General features: G+C 45.6%; 1 protein-coding gene across 5 annotated transcripts in view; it reads left to right on the forward strand.

Moving 5' to 3' along the window:
* The window catches only part of Atg7 (autophagy related 7), a 199,605-nt gene that overhangs the window by 89,923 nt on the left and 94,044 nt on the right, over positions 1 to 15,638 (forward strand). The window lies entirely within an intron of this gene.

Here is a 15,638-nt window from a genome sequence, read left to right on the forward strand (position 1 = left end):
ATCATGGAGTGAGATCCTGGCCTGTGAGCCCTTCACTTGAAGTTCTTCAGAATAAGTTAAATGTGATCTGCTCTCTGGCCTCCCTTCACCCCTGTGCACATTGCCTGATGCCCCATGTTGGCCAGCTGTAATCATGCGTGATTATAGGGCCAAGGCTCATTCGGGTCAGGGTGTTTGAATGTCTTCATAAAAGGAGTTCGTATGGGAAATCTTTTTCATTTTAGAAATTGTATGATATTTATTGACTGTGTCTTCTGCCAACCTTTATATCCAGTTCTAAAATTCTGAAAAGAAAAAGAAAAAGAAAAAGAAAAGTAGTATCTTTGAAAAAGAAAAGCACACATGGTTTTCTGGTTCCGTGGGGCAGGAAGAGTTCCCTTACACAGCGGCACACCCTGCTCCTTATGCCCTGTGCCATCCTGCCCAGCTCTGCAAGGGGCTGGCCACTCAGGGACCCTTGCAGGCACTCCCTGAGAGAGACTGTGTACGTGTTTCAGCTGGGACTGGCCAGCTCAAGACTCCAGACAAGTACTTGAAGAAATGTCCCTGGGTTCATGGTGTAGTCCCCTTAGTAACCTAAGTGGTGACGTAACCACTAAGTAACAAAGTGGTGAATTCTTGACATTCAAGGGCAGGTTATTTATTTTTAATTAGAAATTTTTGTTTTGTTTTGTTTTGTTTTAGCTAGATATGGTGGTACTTGCCTTAATCTCAAGGTGGAGACCAATCTAGTTTACATAACTAGTTCCAGGCCTGCCAGGGCTACATAGTAAGACCCTGTCTCAAAGAAAACAATCCAAACGTGTGTGTGTGTACATTATATATGAATGCCAGATATATGTATGTGCACCAAGTGTGTGCCTGTTGCCTGTGGTGGCCAGAAATGGGTGTTGGGTCCCCTGGAGTTAGAAGCAGCTGTTAGCTACTATAATGGAGGCTAGAACTGAGTCTGGGTCTTTAGGAAGAGCAGTAAGTGCGTGTGACCACTGACCCAGATCTCAGCTCCTAAACAGTTTGTTATAAGATAGAGTCTTGTTAGCCCAGGCTTGCCTCTATCTCAAGGACATTCATCCTGCCTCTAAGTAATTTGAGACTGTACACTGAATAAACAGAATGGGCAATTTTCTTTAAAACAGTTTTACATTTAAAGGGATGGCTCCACTTCCATGAAGCAAACTGATCACACACTGGAACTATCTGGAAAAGAATTAGTCTGGACTAAAGGTACACAGGCTTTTCTCCACCCTTGCTCTGTTTACACAAAATTGTAAACACCCTGTGCCTAGCATGTAGGTCTTGTCAGTATTCTAGACAATCTGGATATGATTCCAGTCTACGAAAGGGTGTGCACAGGTGACACATAGACACCAACTTAGATAAAAAGTTTATGCTGGACCCCTGAAGCTGGATTTGAGTACCATGTAATATACCATTAAATGCCACCAGTTGACTATATAGCCAGGGCGTCAAGATGAGTGTTGCCCCTCACAATTAGACATGTGGCCATGTATGACCCTGGAGGCATGGCTCAGCCTCCCTGAGACAGTCTTCCTCTGATATAAAAGAGTTAAAATACCTTTTCAATGGCCAAGACAATGAAGTTAGAGCCTGCATTCCTGCCATCATACACTGGGGCTGGTAAGTATCTTTATGGCTCCACTGAACAAAAATCGGGTCTCTCTCTCTCTCTCTCTCTCTCTCTCTCTCTCTCTCTCTCTCTCTCTCTCTCATTTTGTCATTTGCAATGTAAAGTCTCATCTTTAGAGGTCTTTAAAAGAGGACAGAAACAAAAAGGGTGAACCATTCTTTCCCGAAGCAATGGCACTTACTTAGGAGGGAGCAGATTGCAACCCCTAGGGTATTGGAGTCTGTTTCTTTCCATTTCTTGGGAGTCCATAGCTGGGGGTTTAACTGTTAACCTCCATACAGCTGCAGTTTGGTACTCCTGAGAAAGTGGTGGTGGGGACAGTGCTGTCTCTGCTGTCCCCAGGCCATAGGTGCCTGGACTTAAGCTGAGCTGACAGAAACTGGGGGGGAGGAGGGAGTCATTCACATGTGACCTGACTGCGGAATCTCTGGTCTCTGTGAAGCAGGGACAGGAGACAGTGAGGCAGTTGCATGACTGTGTTGTCCCTGTTCCACTACTTTCTGGAAGTCTGGGGGCCCTTGCTCATTCCTGCTGTTGTGGCTGTAAACTGGTGGGGGCAGGTCAGTGCCCACAAGGGTGAGAGTTGCCCTGATTTATCTTACCCTCTTTGGGTCCTTCAGGAGCATTGACAGATGCTATCTCTATGTCCTTTTTAGTGCCCCATGAGACGACTAACAAGAAAGCTGTCCCATCTGTCCAATGTCAAGGACTTTAGGCTTGAAAATGGCATGGAAGTCTGGGATTCCTAGCTTGCAGTCTAAATGCCCCCACGCCCACAGTAATGTGATCAGGCTATCCACTGTGCTTGTTTTGGGGACAGGGAAGATTCCCCTAGAAACTGTCCTCAGCTAGGTTGAGTGGGGAAACTGCTGTCTTTAGTGGTCTTGACCTTTTGAAGGGCAATAAAAGGGTTGGTTTTACCTGGTCATATTTCCCATCATGCTCAGGAAAACTGTAGGGGCAGAGCAGCTTGTTAGATGCCCCACGAAAGTCTAAAGCTCTGCCTTGAGTTAGAGCATATAGTTCCCTTTTGTTTTAGTTCATTCTCAGCTTAAATCAGACATTTGGAGGCTTGGGGACATGCAGCTGATATGACTAGAAGCCACTTCTTGGAAAACACAGGTGCTTCTGGTCTGCACTGACTTGAAACGGCATAGCTGCCTCTCACCCATTGCTTCTAATGTTGGCATTGATTAAACGATGTCGTTTTGAGTAGAGTGGAGAGCCAGGTATTTAGGGAGAGTTTCTTAAAAGAAAATAAAGTTGAAGTATCATTGCACTTCAGGGACCAAAACTCAGTGGGAGCATGATTGGCAGAGTCCCAGGCCTGGGGAGCAACCCCCCTCAAGGCTGTCTGTGGAGCTTCCTGTGGTTTGCCCCACTAAAGAGAAACAGCCTTTCTCCTGGAAGGTCTAGAATGGCAAGTTTGTGCCTCGGCTTGGTGAGAATCTCACTGCTCTTGCTACAGGGCTCTGTTCCAACAGGCTTCTTTGGGAAATCTCCTGCCCTCCCATCACTGCTAGCCCAATTCCCAAACAGCACCCGGTGTTTTGATAGACACGGGCAGTAGCTTCCAGCATGAGAGGCATCATGCTACCAGGCCCATAACAATGAAGTCATGTCTCAGACCAAATGTTGCCACACATACAAATGCTCAGTAAGCAGGCATGAAGGCCACGTCACCCAGTATGCCTGTGCAAACTGGGGAGGTTCAGGCTGTGGCCCTTTGAGTAAAGAAAAGCTTCTTAGGGAGAATTCAGTAGATCAGATCCGGTGTAGGAATGGTCTCATTTCAGGAGCTCGTTTTAGCTCATGAGTCAGTGGGATCTTCTGATGAGTTTCCATTGCTTTCAGACTTAGACTGGCCTGGCTGGCCACATTCCTGTATCCTACCAGCGCATGCAAGGTTAGAGGTCCTTGTATAGTGTTGCTAGCAAGTTGCGTGTATCTTGAATGATAGAGTTTTCAACAGAAAAATAATTTCTGGGGTTGGGGTGTGGCTCAGTTGGTAGAACACTGGCCTAGTGTGCATGAAGCCGTGGGTTGGATCCCTAGCACCACAAAAGCAGTTGTGGTGACACACGCCTATAAACTTAGCATTCAGGAGTCAGGGGATCAGAAGTTCAAGGTCATCCTGAGAGACATGAGACCATATAGAAAGAGAAGAAGGAAGAAACTGAGTCAGGGGAAGAATAAGAAGGAAGGATGGTGGAAAAAGATCATTTCTGTCATCCTTGTGTACCTTAGGAGCTCTCTCATGTGGATTGAGATCAATACGCTTGTGTGGTCTCGGTTTGTGACAAGTTGGCAAAAATTATAACAACCCAATACTTACATCTTATCTCCTCTTCTGCTTTTTCTCATCATCTTTGTCTTCATCATCTTCTTGTGACTGACTGTAGTGGCTATTCCTGATTGTCAACTAGACTATATTTGGAATGAACTACAATCCAGAATTGGAAGGGTCACCAGTGACCCTAATCTGGAGGCTGGGAGATAGCCAAGGTTGTACCTTGTGCTGTGGCTGGACTTAGTAATGTGTAAGAGTTACCCAGGTGGTACTATAAGAGATCAAGCTGAGCAAGCCAGGGGAAGCAAGCCAGTAAAGAACATCCTTCCATGGTCTCAGCATCAGCTCCTGCTTCCTGACCTGCTTGAGTTCCAGTCCTGACTTCCTTGGTGATGAACAGCAGTATGGAAGTGTAACCCGAATAAACCCTTTCCTCCCCAACTGCTTCTTGGTCATGATGTTTGTGCAGGAATAGAAACCCTAAGACTGAGTCCAATTAGTGCACGCACCTCAGTGTAGAGCCAGAACCCACTGGAGCATGGGTAACTTACCATCAGCTGAATCCCCAATGGGAGGAAAATGACCCCCACCCCCTTGTCCAGCCATCATCAGTTGCCTGTAGCTTTTTGGCAAGGGTGGAGCCTCTTGAGTCCCTCTGCCATCCGTGCTGGAATGTTGAGTGACTTGACCTTGTGCAGGAAACCATGGCTAAGGTGACTGCAGTAGTCATGTCATGGCAGAAGCATTTCCCCCGCGTTCCTCCGGTCCTCCTGCTCTTGGAATCCTTCCTCCCTGTAGGTTACCTTTTTATTGCTGTAATAAAACACCATGACCCAGGGAACTTACAGAAGGAAGGGTTTGGGGGTGCTTACCATTCCATAGGGTTAGAGTTCATCCCATCACTGTGGGAGGTGTGGCCAGGCTGCTGTGGCGAGGGCAGCATGATGAGAGCTCAGGCCTTGAGCTGCAACTGCGGCACAAAGCAGAGTAACTGGAAAGTGTGGGTCTTTAAACATTCCTGGCCCACTTACAGCTACATAGCTCCTCCAACAAGGCTGTACCCTAAACTTCCCATACTGCAGCGCCATCTGGGAGCCAAGTGTTCAGATAAATGAACACATCTCACTCAAACCACCACTCGACCACTCTTCCAGAATGTTCCCTGAGTCTTGAGGGGAGGTATTCATACAGATGTCTCATTTAGGGTTAAGCACACTAGTCACTTATTCTCAGCACTTTAGCCAGTTTTGAGTCTCTGCAGTAACCTGCCCAGTGCAGAAAGAGACTTCTCCGAGTTTTGGTAGTCATTCACCCATCAACTGATGGGCATCTAGCTGATCCCCCTTCCTGGCTACTGGATAGAGCAATGATGAACACTGGTAAGCAATTATCTCTGCAGTAGGATATGCAGTATTGGGTGTATGCCAGGAGAGTTACGGCTGGGTCTTGCAGTAGTTCTGCTTTCAGTTTTTTGAGAAAACCTCACCCTGATCTCCATAGTGGCAGCACCTGTTCACATGTCCTACATCCTCACCATGTGTGGTCATTTGTTTTCTTGATAAGCCATTCTAAATGGGTAAAATGGAATCCCAGAGGTTTTTTTTGTTTTGTTTTTTGTTTGTTTTTGGGTTTTTTTTCATTTCCCTGATGACTAATAATGTGAAACACATTTTAAAATGTTTTGGTAGTCATTTATATTCTTGTAAAAACACTCTCAGGTCTGTAGCACATTTTTAAAATTTGGATTGTTTCCACAATGTTAAATTTCTTAACTTCTTTGCATATTCTAGATACTAACCCTCTGTCAGACATATAATTAGCAGATTTTCTCCCATTTTGTGGGTTACCTCTTCACTCAGCTGATGGAATCCTTTGCTATACAGTTATTTTAGGTTTATTGCTCTGTTAGTCATCTTATCTGCTATTCAAAAAAGTCTTGCCTGTGCCTCTGCCTTCACTATTCTAGGTTCTACATTGAGGCCCTTAAGCTGTTTTTTGTGCAAAGTGAGTGACTGGATCCAGTTTTATTCGACAAGTAGATGTCCAAGTTTAAGGCCCCTTTGTTGGAGATGCTGTCCTTCCTCCAGTGTATATTCTTGGCATCTTAAAAATCCAATTATGTGGTTTAGTTGCATGGACTTAAGTCTGGATGTCCCATCCTGCTCCCTTGACCTATGTGTCCTTGTCGGTGCCATTACCACACTGTTTCTATTATTGTGTCTCTGTGGTGTATCTTGTCACCAGTGTCACTGTCCCTGGCATTGGTCCTCTTGTTCAGTGTGACTTTGGCAGCTCCATTTTTGGTTTTTGTTTGTATCTTTGTGCATGCTTTTTATGAATTTTAAGATTGTTTTTCAATTTCTTGTGAAGATGCTTGCTGGAATTTTTTTTGAAGATTTATTTATTTTATTATATGTAAGTACACTGTAGCTGTCTTCAGACACTCCAGAAGAGGGCGTCAGATCTCATTACAGATGGTTGTGAGCCATCATGTAGTTGCTGGGATTTGAACTCAGGTCCTTCAGAAGAGCAGTCAGTGCTCTTAACCGCTGAGCCATCGCTCCAGCCCGCTTGCTGGAATTTTGATTTGATCACACTGAATCTGCAGGTTGCCCTTTTTGTGGTGACTATTTTCACAATATCGATTGTTGGAATGCATGGGCTTGCGAGGTCTTCTGTCTTCTGTTTTCTAGTCTTCCTTAGTTTCTTTCTTTGGTGTTTTAAAGGTTTTGTTGTAGAGGCCTTTCACATTGTTGGTTAGGTTTATTCTAAGGGTTTTTAAAAAAAGATTGTTGTGAATGGAATCATTTTCCTGATTTCTTTCTCAGCGTGTTTGTCAATTGTAAAGAGGAAGGCTATTAATTTTCTTTTTTTAACTTTTTATTGGTTCTTTGTGAATTTCACATCATGCACCCCAATCCCACTCATCTCCCTGTCCCCTTATACCTGTCCTCCACCCTTGTAACCTCCTCCCAGAAAAAGAAAGAAAATCTCATTGTAGAAGCTGCAGTGTGTCCCATGGTATACCCTTTTGTCCACACTTCTTTGCTTGCAAATGACGTCCTTGTTCTGGTTCAATGTCTCTGGCTTCTGCTGCACTATCAATACTGGAACCTCACTGGGAGTCCTCTCAGATGGCCTATTATTGCCCTTTGTCATAGAGATCCTGCAGCTTTGGATCTGAAAGAATGGCTCCTTCACACACTCCAGCAGTTCATTGATGGGGTGGATGTTAGGGTGGGTCAGCTCAAAGCCCTGGATCTGGGCTTGGGAGATAACTGAGCTGGTCAGCCCACCAGCTTTCCCATACCCACACCACCAGGGCAAGCTCTCCAGCACTGCCCTGGCTAGCTCATCTAATGCAGCAGCAAGCAAGGGGTAGAGCCAGCTCTTCTGCTTTCCACTCTCACACCCATGGAGTTGGCTCACCTATAACCCCGGCAACCCCTGTAACCAGGGCCAGCTCTACTTTGCTGACCAGGTGAAGTGTAGGGCCCACTCTCCTGAGTGTTGTAGCTGGTGAAGGACAGAGCCAGTTCTCCCTAAGCCAGCTCTCCTACCTGCCATAGGTGACACAGGACTAGAGGGGTGAGGAGGGCATCTCTCCCTTGTCCACACTACCACAAGGTAGACAAATTGCCAGGCCATCTCTCCGTGCTCATGCTCTTAGGCTGGTTCACCCATGCCCCTGTCACCAGGGCCAGCTCTTCTATGCTGCCTAGATGAGGTTCAGGGCCTGCTCTCCCAAGTGTTGCAGTCAGTGAGGGGCAGAGCCAGCTCTTCTGCCTTCTACAAGTGGCAAGGAATGAGGGGAGAGGGCATCTCCCCTCCCCCATGCCACCACACAGCTAATAAGTGGCAGGGCCAGCTCTCCCACGCATACCCTTAGGGCCAGCTCACCTATAGCTCCCACAACCAAGGTTTCCTGGGTGAGGGGTGGGGCTGTTCTCCTGTACTGCAGCTGGCCAGAGGTGGGGCCAGCTCTCCTGCTCTCACACCTTCAGGGTCAGCTCTCCCACAAAGCCCAGGTGAGGGGTGGGGACAACTCTGCACAGCCCTCAGATATCAATATGGCCCGGGATGACAGCCCAGACGAGGGGCATCTGCCTGGCCTTTGATGATAGCAGATGCCCGCTCCTGCAAAGCCACAGACCCAGACATAGCCCCCAGTGACACACAAGCCAGAATTCCACTATGGCCTCCACTCATTTGCTTATCTTGTAGCACCCAGGGTCCCTGAGTGTCTGGAGTCATCTCAGGAGTGGTCTCAGAAGTGCTGTGCCTTGCCTGTGAGTGTGGCACTGGGCAGAGGTCATCATATTACTGAAAGATATTCTTAATACACCTAATTGGCAGTGCTACATTAGTGTTATAAATATTATTAGTCCACAACTGCCACAATTTACATTTATTATTGTTCTTTAACTTACTGTTCTAGAATCTGCAGTAGCCCTTATTCAAGCTTAGATGTCTACTCTCCTAGTAAGCCTTTGTTTATAACACATAGTAACCCACCAAACACATACATATCATACAGTTTATAGATAATCTAATCCCATGACCCCCAACTGGACTTTCCTCTGCCCTACTATTAATTTCTGCCATAGAGATATGATTTCATAATAACCCCATTACACTTCTATCCTTAGGCTTAGTAGCAAATACCCTAACTATATACCAATGATGGCATTGCAGTATTTGTGAAGGAACTTACGGAGGTTACCATACCCTCCTGAACACAAAGGCCTTCATTATGGAAGAACTCTATTGTATCTGAAGTCTTTTCCTGACAGGACTTTTTTCTGAGCTTTCTACTCCACTCCAGCCTTGTTCCCACCCCGTGACCTAGGGAGCTGCTGACCAGCTACAGGAACTATGGACTGGTGGTCAGCTTGGGCTCACTACACATCCAGTCTGCTCAGCGCCAGGTTGCAGTTGTCTTGGGCATAGTCTGGGGCTACTGTTTTTTGTGTGTTAATTTTGCATCCTGCTACTGAATGTTGTTTTATCAGCTGTAGGAGTTTTCTGGCAGAGGCTTTAGAGTGAATGTACAGAATCATGCCCTCTGCAATAGAGATTTCTTTGACTTTTTCCGTTCCTATTTGTTTCCTCTTTATTTCCTTCTCTAAGGAACTATAATTCCTGGTGCTGTATTGAAGGAGATTAGAGAAGTGGACAGCATTGTCTCGTTTCTGATTTTAGCAAAAATGTTTTATATTTTTCTCATTTAATATACTGTTGACTATAAGTTTGTCATTTATGGCCTTTATTACATTGACATATATACTCCAAATTTCTGCAGGATTTTAAGTATGAAGGAATATAGAATTTTGTCAAAAATATTTTTTTATCTTTCAAGATGACTGTGATATCTATTCTTGAACCAGCCATAAAATTTATAAAATATATGTTTGTTTATGTGTGTGTGTGTGTGTGTGTGTGTGTGTGTGAGAGAGAGAGAGAGAGAGAGAGAGAGATTTAAAAAAATTAAAGAATGCAATCTGTAAACTTGTAATGTACTCATTCAGTTTTAGGATTTCCCCCTGTGAATTAGTTGTCTTTCATAGTTGGATTCTTTCTTTTAAATGTAGTTAAATCTCAGGTAGGAAATCATCTTTGGTTCCTCTCTTCCTAAGTTGGTTGTAGAAACTAATGATTGTGCCATTGGCAAAGAAATAAAAGCCACTATCTCGCTGTATGCACTTGAGACCAAAGCCTGTCACAGGGCAAAAACAGCTATATGCGCAGTGTATGTGTCCTCGGATGTTCACACACAGTGTTCCTGCCTTTGGATGCTCACCTCTGGGAATGGGGCACTTCTGGTTCCCAAACCCTGGTTTTCTAAAAGAAACCAAGAAACCCCAGCAAGTCGCAGATGCTGCCAGTTGTGCTGATTGTTCTTGATTATGGAGATCGTAGGGTAGCTTTGTGTTTCCAGTTTGCCTGTGTGTTAGCTCCTGTCCTCCTTGGAAGACTCCCTCCCTGGACTGATAACCCCCAGTAGCAAACACAAAGAGAGTAGGGCTGGTCATGGAGTAGCCAATGAGTGGTTGTTGTAATTCCTGGTCATAAACCAGCTCATAAGGTGCCAGAGTTTCGTTTCTGATGGAATTGGAAAGACAAGTCACCTCCTAGAAGCAGGGATGGTTCCCTCCCCTTTCTTTTCCTCCCTCCCACTCCTTTCCTTCCTCCCCTACCCTCTCAATTCCTTCTTTCCATCCCACCATCCTTTCCACATTAGCTTTTCCAAGGGTTCACACAGGTTTTGAGTCCCTCTCATTCCCTTGTGTTTGAAGACTGCAGATAATCTCTCTCCCTGATTATCTTCCCTGTGATAGTCTGCATCTCGCAGATCTTTAGATGTACTCTTGGTCTTTATGGTGATCAACTTAAGTCAGTACTGACTTAGCTGACAGGAAATGACACATAATTGAAAAGGTCTAGCAGAAAACGGCCTTGGTACTGACTTAGCTGACAGGAAATGACACGCAGTTGAACAATTCTAATGGAAAATGGCCTTGGTACTGACTTAACTGATGAGAAATGACTCATGGCAAAGAAGCCTTTCCTAAGAGTCCCCACATGGACCGGTGTGTTCATCTGCCAGGTGGTGTTTCAGCTGCTCGTCTTGAGTTTCACCCAGTCCGGACGTGTGTTTAAGATGGAAATCACATAGTCTGATAAATGTTTACATTTTAAAAGTACAATTCTGTTGTCTTTTCCCAGTACGTTCTGAAGGCTGTGCAACCACCATGCAGAGTGCACCATGCTTGCCTTTGTCAGTGTCCCCACAGGCTGTCTACCAGTCCATGACCCCTCCCGGCTTGTCCCCCTCCCGACACCGATAAGCATCTGTCCAGGTCATCTCTCCGGGCTTTCCTAGTTTGTGCAGTTCATGTAATGTGGCTTTTGGGAGTAGCTTCTTATACTCTGTACGATGCGTTCAAGGCCTTTTCACCCCATGGCTTTCCAGTGCTTTCCTCTCTTCAGGGATGAGCGACACCCCAGAGGCCAGGTCCAGCCCATGCCTGTCAGTTGACGGGCACAAGGATTGTGTCCACCTTCGGTTGCTGGGAGTGTGTGTGTGAAGACAGGTTTTCACATCTCTTGAGTTTATACTTAGGAGACGATTGTTGGCTGGTTGACAGCTGTGCCTCCTTACCCTCAACAAGAGTTCAGGAAGGCTCCAGTTCTTACCATACCACTGCTGTCCATTTTCATTCTTTGATAACCTCATACTATGTGTTTTTATCATATCCCCAGTCCTCTCCCCAGATCCACCTCCAACTTTGTGTCCTGGTTCTTTGTTTGTTTGTTTGCTTGCTTGTTTTTTAAAATAATCTGTCCCGTCCAATTTGAACTGCCTATATATGTGAGGCCATGTCCTGGAGCATGGTGGACTTACCAGAGGCCACACCCTTAAAGAAAATTGGCTCCCTCCCCAGAAGTCATTAACTGTCACCACAGCTCCTCAGGGGTGGGGCCTCTTGAACTCCTTCCCATTCTACACTCTAGACTGTTGACTGGTTTGATCTTGTGCAGGCACACACAGGTACCGTGAGTCCTGTCCTGTCTGGAAGACACTGTGCCACCTCTATCTTCCTTTTTAGTTTTCTTACAGTCACCTACAGGTGTAGGGTGGTGTCCTACAGGTACATTTAAGGTCCGTCTCCCTGAGGTTCTAAAGTATACCACCCTAGGGACCCGTGATGTAGGATGTCTTTCTGTAACCACTTTTATAACTTTAGCTAAGCCATGTGTCAGTTGTGTTTGTGATTTTACTGAGGATTGTCAGGGTGATTGATGGGTTCTGGGTACCAAGCACTGCATTAGTATAAATGCACAGCATCATATATATTATAGTATGTTGACATTTTCCATTCTCTGACCTCTCTTCCCTCTCCTATAGTCATGGAGAAAAGCTTTAAGGTTCAGTGAAGTAAAAACACATCCATTTTCTCCAGTTGCCTATGTTGTCAGTTCAGCGAAGCAACCCTTGTCAGATCCAGACAGGGTCAGAAGAGTCTCTTACGCACAAGCTGTATGTAGTTCATATACAGTTTGAGACTGTTCCCAGGAGTCCTGTGGAAAGTACTCGGTGAGCCTGGTGATGAGGGCGGGGGGGGGGGGGCTCCCTCCGACAACAAAGTTGTGCTTGTGAAATTCTGGTCAGTTCTTAGGAAATGGTTGTTGAGGCTGGAGAGACGGCTCGGGGATTAAGAGCACTTTCAGGGCTTGCAGGGGACCCTTGTTCAATGTCAACTCATGTAGGCAAACAAATATTGTTATAAAATAAACAAATAAGTGGGGGGTTTAATTTATTTTTGGAAATGTTTATTATAAAATAGCAAATCCTGGGCTGGAGAGATGGCTCAGTGGTTTAGAACACTGACTGCTCTTCCAGAGGTTCTGAGTTCAATTCCCAGCAACCACATGGTGGCTCATAACCATCTGTAATGGGATCTGATGCCTTCTTCTGGTGTGTCTGAAGAGAGAGAGCAACAGTGTACTCATACATAAAATAAATCAATCTTTAAAAAAAATTAGCAAATCCTTCTCTTGAATAGCTGCCTGAATTCCTATGTTACATAATAATGGGTTCTCCGACATCTTCACACATACAGATGATGTATTTAGAGATGTATTTAGGCCTTAGAGAACTGGGCCTTTTGAGTAGTAGTGTCTCCAGTTGGACCATCAGATTCTCTGCTCCGTGGCTTGTTCTTTGAGTGTTTGCTGTTTTCAGTGACTTTTTGGAACTATTTGACTTGGATTTCATTAGGTTGCAATCTAGTCCTGTGTGGTATTGGAGTCTGCTCAGTTAGCTTTGTGGTCAGGAGTAAATAGAGATTTCCTTAAATGCCCCTTCCAGGCTCACAGGGGGCTCTGTACACGCCAGGGCATGCTTCCATGAGCAGGCAGGCAGTTACTAATCCTGCCCAGCCCTTTAGCCCCTACTGGCAAGATGCTCAGGTCAGCCACACTGAGAGCCCAGCCTTCTCAGAGCCCAGCTGAGCTCATAGGTGGTTTGGAGCATGACCTGAGCATCATGCCCATACGTGCTCTTCTGAGGTGCCAAGAGTACAGAGCTCATCAGAGCTGCCAGGGACAGTTCCCACATCTTCCTGAACATTTTTGATGGGCTCCTTTTTCTCAGACTGCTAACCTGCCTACCACTTTAACAGCTGATGACTTTAAACAAACTAGCCTATGGGCACTGGCCCCAGGAAAGAGACTTTCACAGTAGGTCAGTTCTGAGTCTGGTCACATAAGGACCGCTTAGGAGTGGGAACTCTGACAAGAGTTCCTAAAGGTAGCAATTATCTGAGAACTTAGCTCAGGCTGGGAAGTCAGCTCTCACCCAAAGCTGCCCCTCCTAGATGCTTTCTCCATGTTATAGTTATCAGTGGTTTTCATGGCTCCTGTGTGGTTTGAGGTGGAAAGGACACAAACAAACAACAACGACAACAAAACCACAAACAAACCTGTTGCTTTTGCCAGGTCTCTGTTTTCCTTGAACAAAAGTCCCAAATGTGTAGCTGTTCCCTTTCTCCCAGTGAGGGGAGGATATTCTTGGGAATTTCACTCTGCTGTTTGGGGATGCTTCCTGTGTCTCCATCGGGTATTATTTTGTTTCTGTAAACTTAATTTGGGGACAGTCATGTATTTTAGGAGCAGATGCATAGTATTCCTGCTGGGATTCACTCTTGTTCAGTGTCTGCCTGAAATCTCTTCTCAGGAACTGGGGAGATGAGCTTGAGGTAGCTCTAGGATGGGAAATGTTCCCTGTGTATGGTCCTGAGTCTTGGAATTACTTCCAGGTGCATACTAACTCCCCACACTGAACATCTTTCCTTCTCAATTGACCTCAATAGAAGTTTTACTATGAGAGAAAAATGGCTCTTTGATTCTGTTTAGTACTGTTGTATGATATACCAGCAACTCATTCAAACACCAGCATCTAGATCTAGATTTGATTTTGATCAAGCCTTTGATTCTGATCAAAATACAATGATACCTGATACTCTTTTTTTTACTTTTTAAAAAAATTTATTCTTTAATTTTTTTTTTTTTACAGTCTAGAATTTATCCTCCTCCTGGTCTACCCTTCAACTGTTCCACATCCCACACCTCACCTCCTCCTCCCTACCCACTCCCTGTCCCCACCCCCACCTCACCAGACCTCCCAACACCCCCGGGCCCCAAGTCTCTCAAGGGTTAGGTGCATCTCTCTGACTGAGTCCAGAACTGGTAGTCCTCTACTGTTTATGTGTTAGGGACCTCATATCAGCTAGTATATGCTGCCTGGTTGGTGGCTCGTGTCTGAGAGATCCCGGGGGTCCAGATTAGTTGAGACTGCTGGTCTTCCTATAGGGTTACTCTCCTCCCTCAGCTTCTTCCAGCCTTTCCCTAATTCAGCCACAGAGGTCAGCAGCTTGGTTGGGTGTAAATCTCTGCATTTGACTCTTCCGGCTGCTTATTGGGCCTTTTGGAGGGCACTCATGCTAGGCTCCTGTCTGTCAGCACACCATAGCATTAGTAACAGCGTCAGGTCTTGCGGCCTCCCCCCTGAGCTGAATCCCAATTTGGGCCTATCACTGGACATCCTTTTCCTCAGGCCCTTCTCCATTTTCTTTCCTGCATTTCTTTGAGACAGGAACAATTCTGGGTCAGAGGTTTTGACTGTGGGATGGTGTCTAAGTCAGGGTTTCTATTCCTGCACAAACATCATGACCAAGAAGCAAGTTGGGGAGGAAAGGGTTTATTCGGCTTACACTTCCATACTGCTGTTCATCATCAAGGAAGTCAGGACTGGAACTCAAGCAGGTCAGGAAGCAGGAACTGATGCAGAGGCCATGGAAGAATGTTCTTTACTAGCTTGCCTCCCCTGACTTGCTCAGCTTGCTCTCTTATAGAACCCAAGACTACCTGCCCAGAAATGGAACCACCCACAAGGGAACCTCCCACCTTGATCACTAATTGAGAAAATGCCTTGCAGCTGGATCTCATGGAGGCATTTCCCTAACTGAAGCTCCTTTCTCTGTGATAACTCCAGCCTGTGTCAAGTTGACACAAAACTAGCCAGTACAGATGGCAACCGGTCCCTCCACTTGATGCCCTGTCTTTCTACTAGAGGTAGATTCTACAAGTTCCTTCTCCCCACTGTAGGGCATTTTATCTAAGGTCCCTCCCTTTGAGTTCTGAGAGTCTCTCACCTCCCAGGTCTTTAGTACATTCTAGAGGTTCCTCCCACCTCCTATCTCCTGAGGCTGCCTGTTTCGATTCTTTCTGCTGGCCCTCAGGGCTTCAGTCCTGCCCCTTCCCCCCATCCCCCAAGTACCTGATCATGTTCCCCTCCTCTACCCTGCTGCCTTTCCCTTCCAGGTCCCTCCATTCCTCTCCCCACCTCCTGGGATTGCTTTCTTCTCCCTCCCAAGTAAGACTGAGGTATCCTCCCTTGGCCCCTTCGGCTTGTTAGCCTTCTTGAGTTCTGTGTCCTGGAAATTCTGTACTTTTTTTTTTTTTTTGGCTAATATCCATTTATTAGTGAGTGCATACCATGCATATCCTTTTGGGTCTCAGTTACCTCACTCAGGATGATATTTTCTAGTTCCATCCATTTGCCTGCAAAACTCATGATGCCCTTGTTCTTTTTTTTTCTCTTTTTTTATTATTATTATTATTATTATTATTATTATT

Source organism: Mus pahari, chromosome 2 (assembly GCF_900095145.1).
Source record: "Mus pahari chromosome 2, PAHARI_EIJ_v1.1, whole genome shotgun sequence".
NCBI classification, from domain to species: domain Eukaryota; kingdom Metazoa; phylum Chordata; class Mammalia; order Rodentia; family Muridae; genus Mus; species Mus pahari.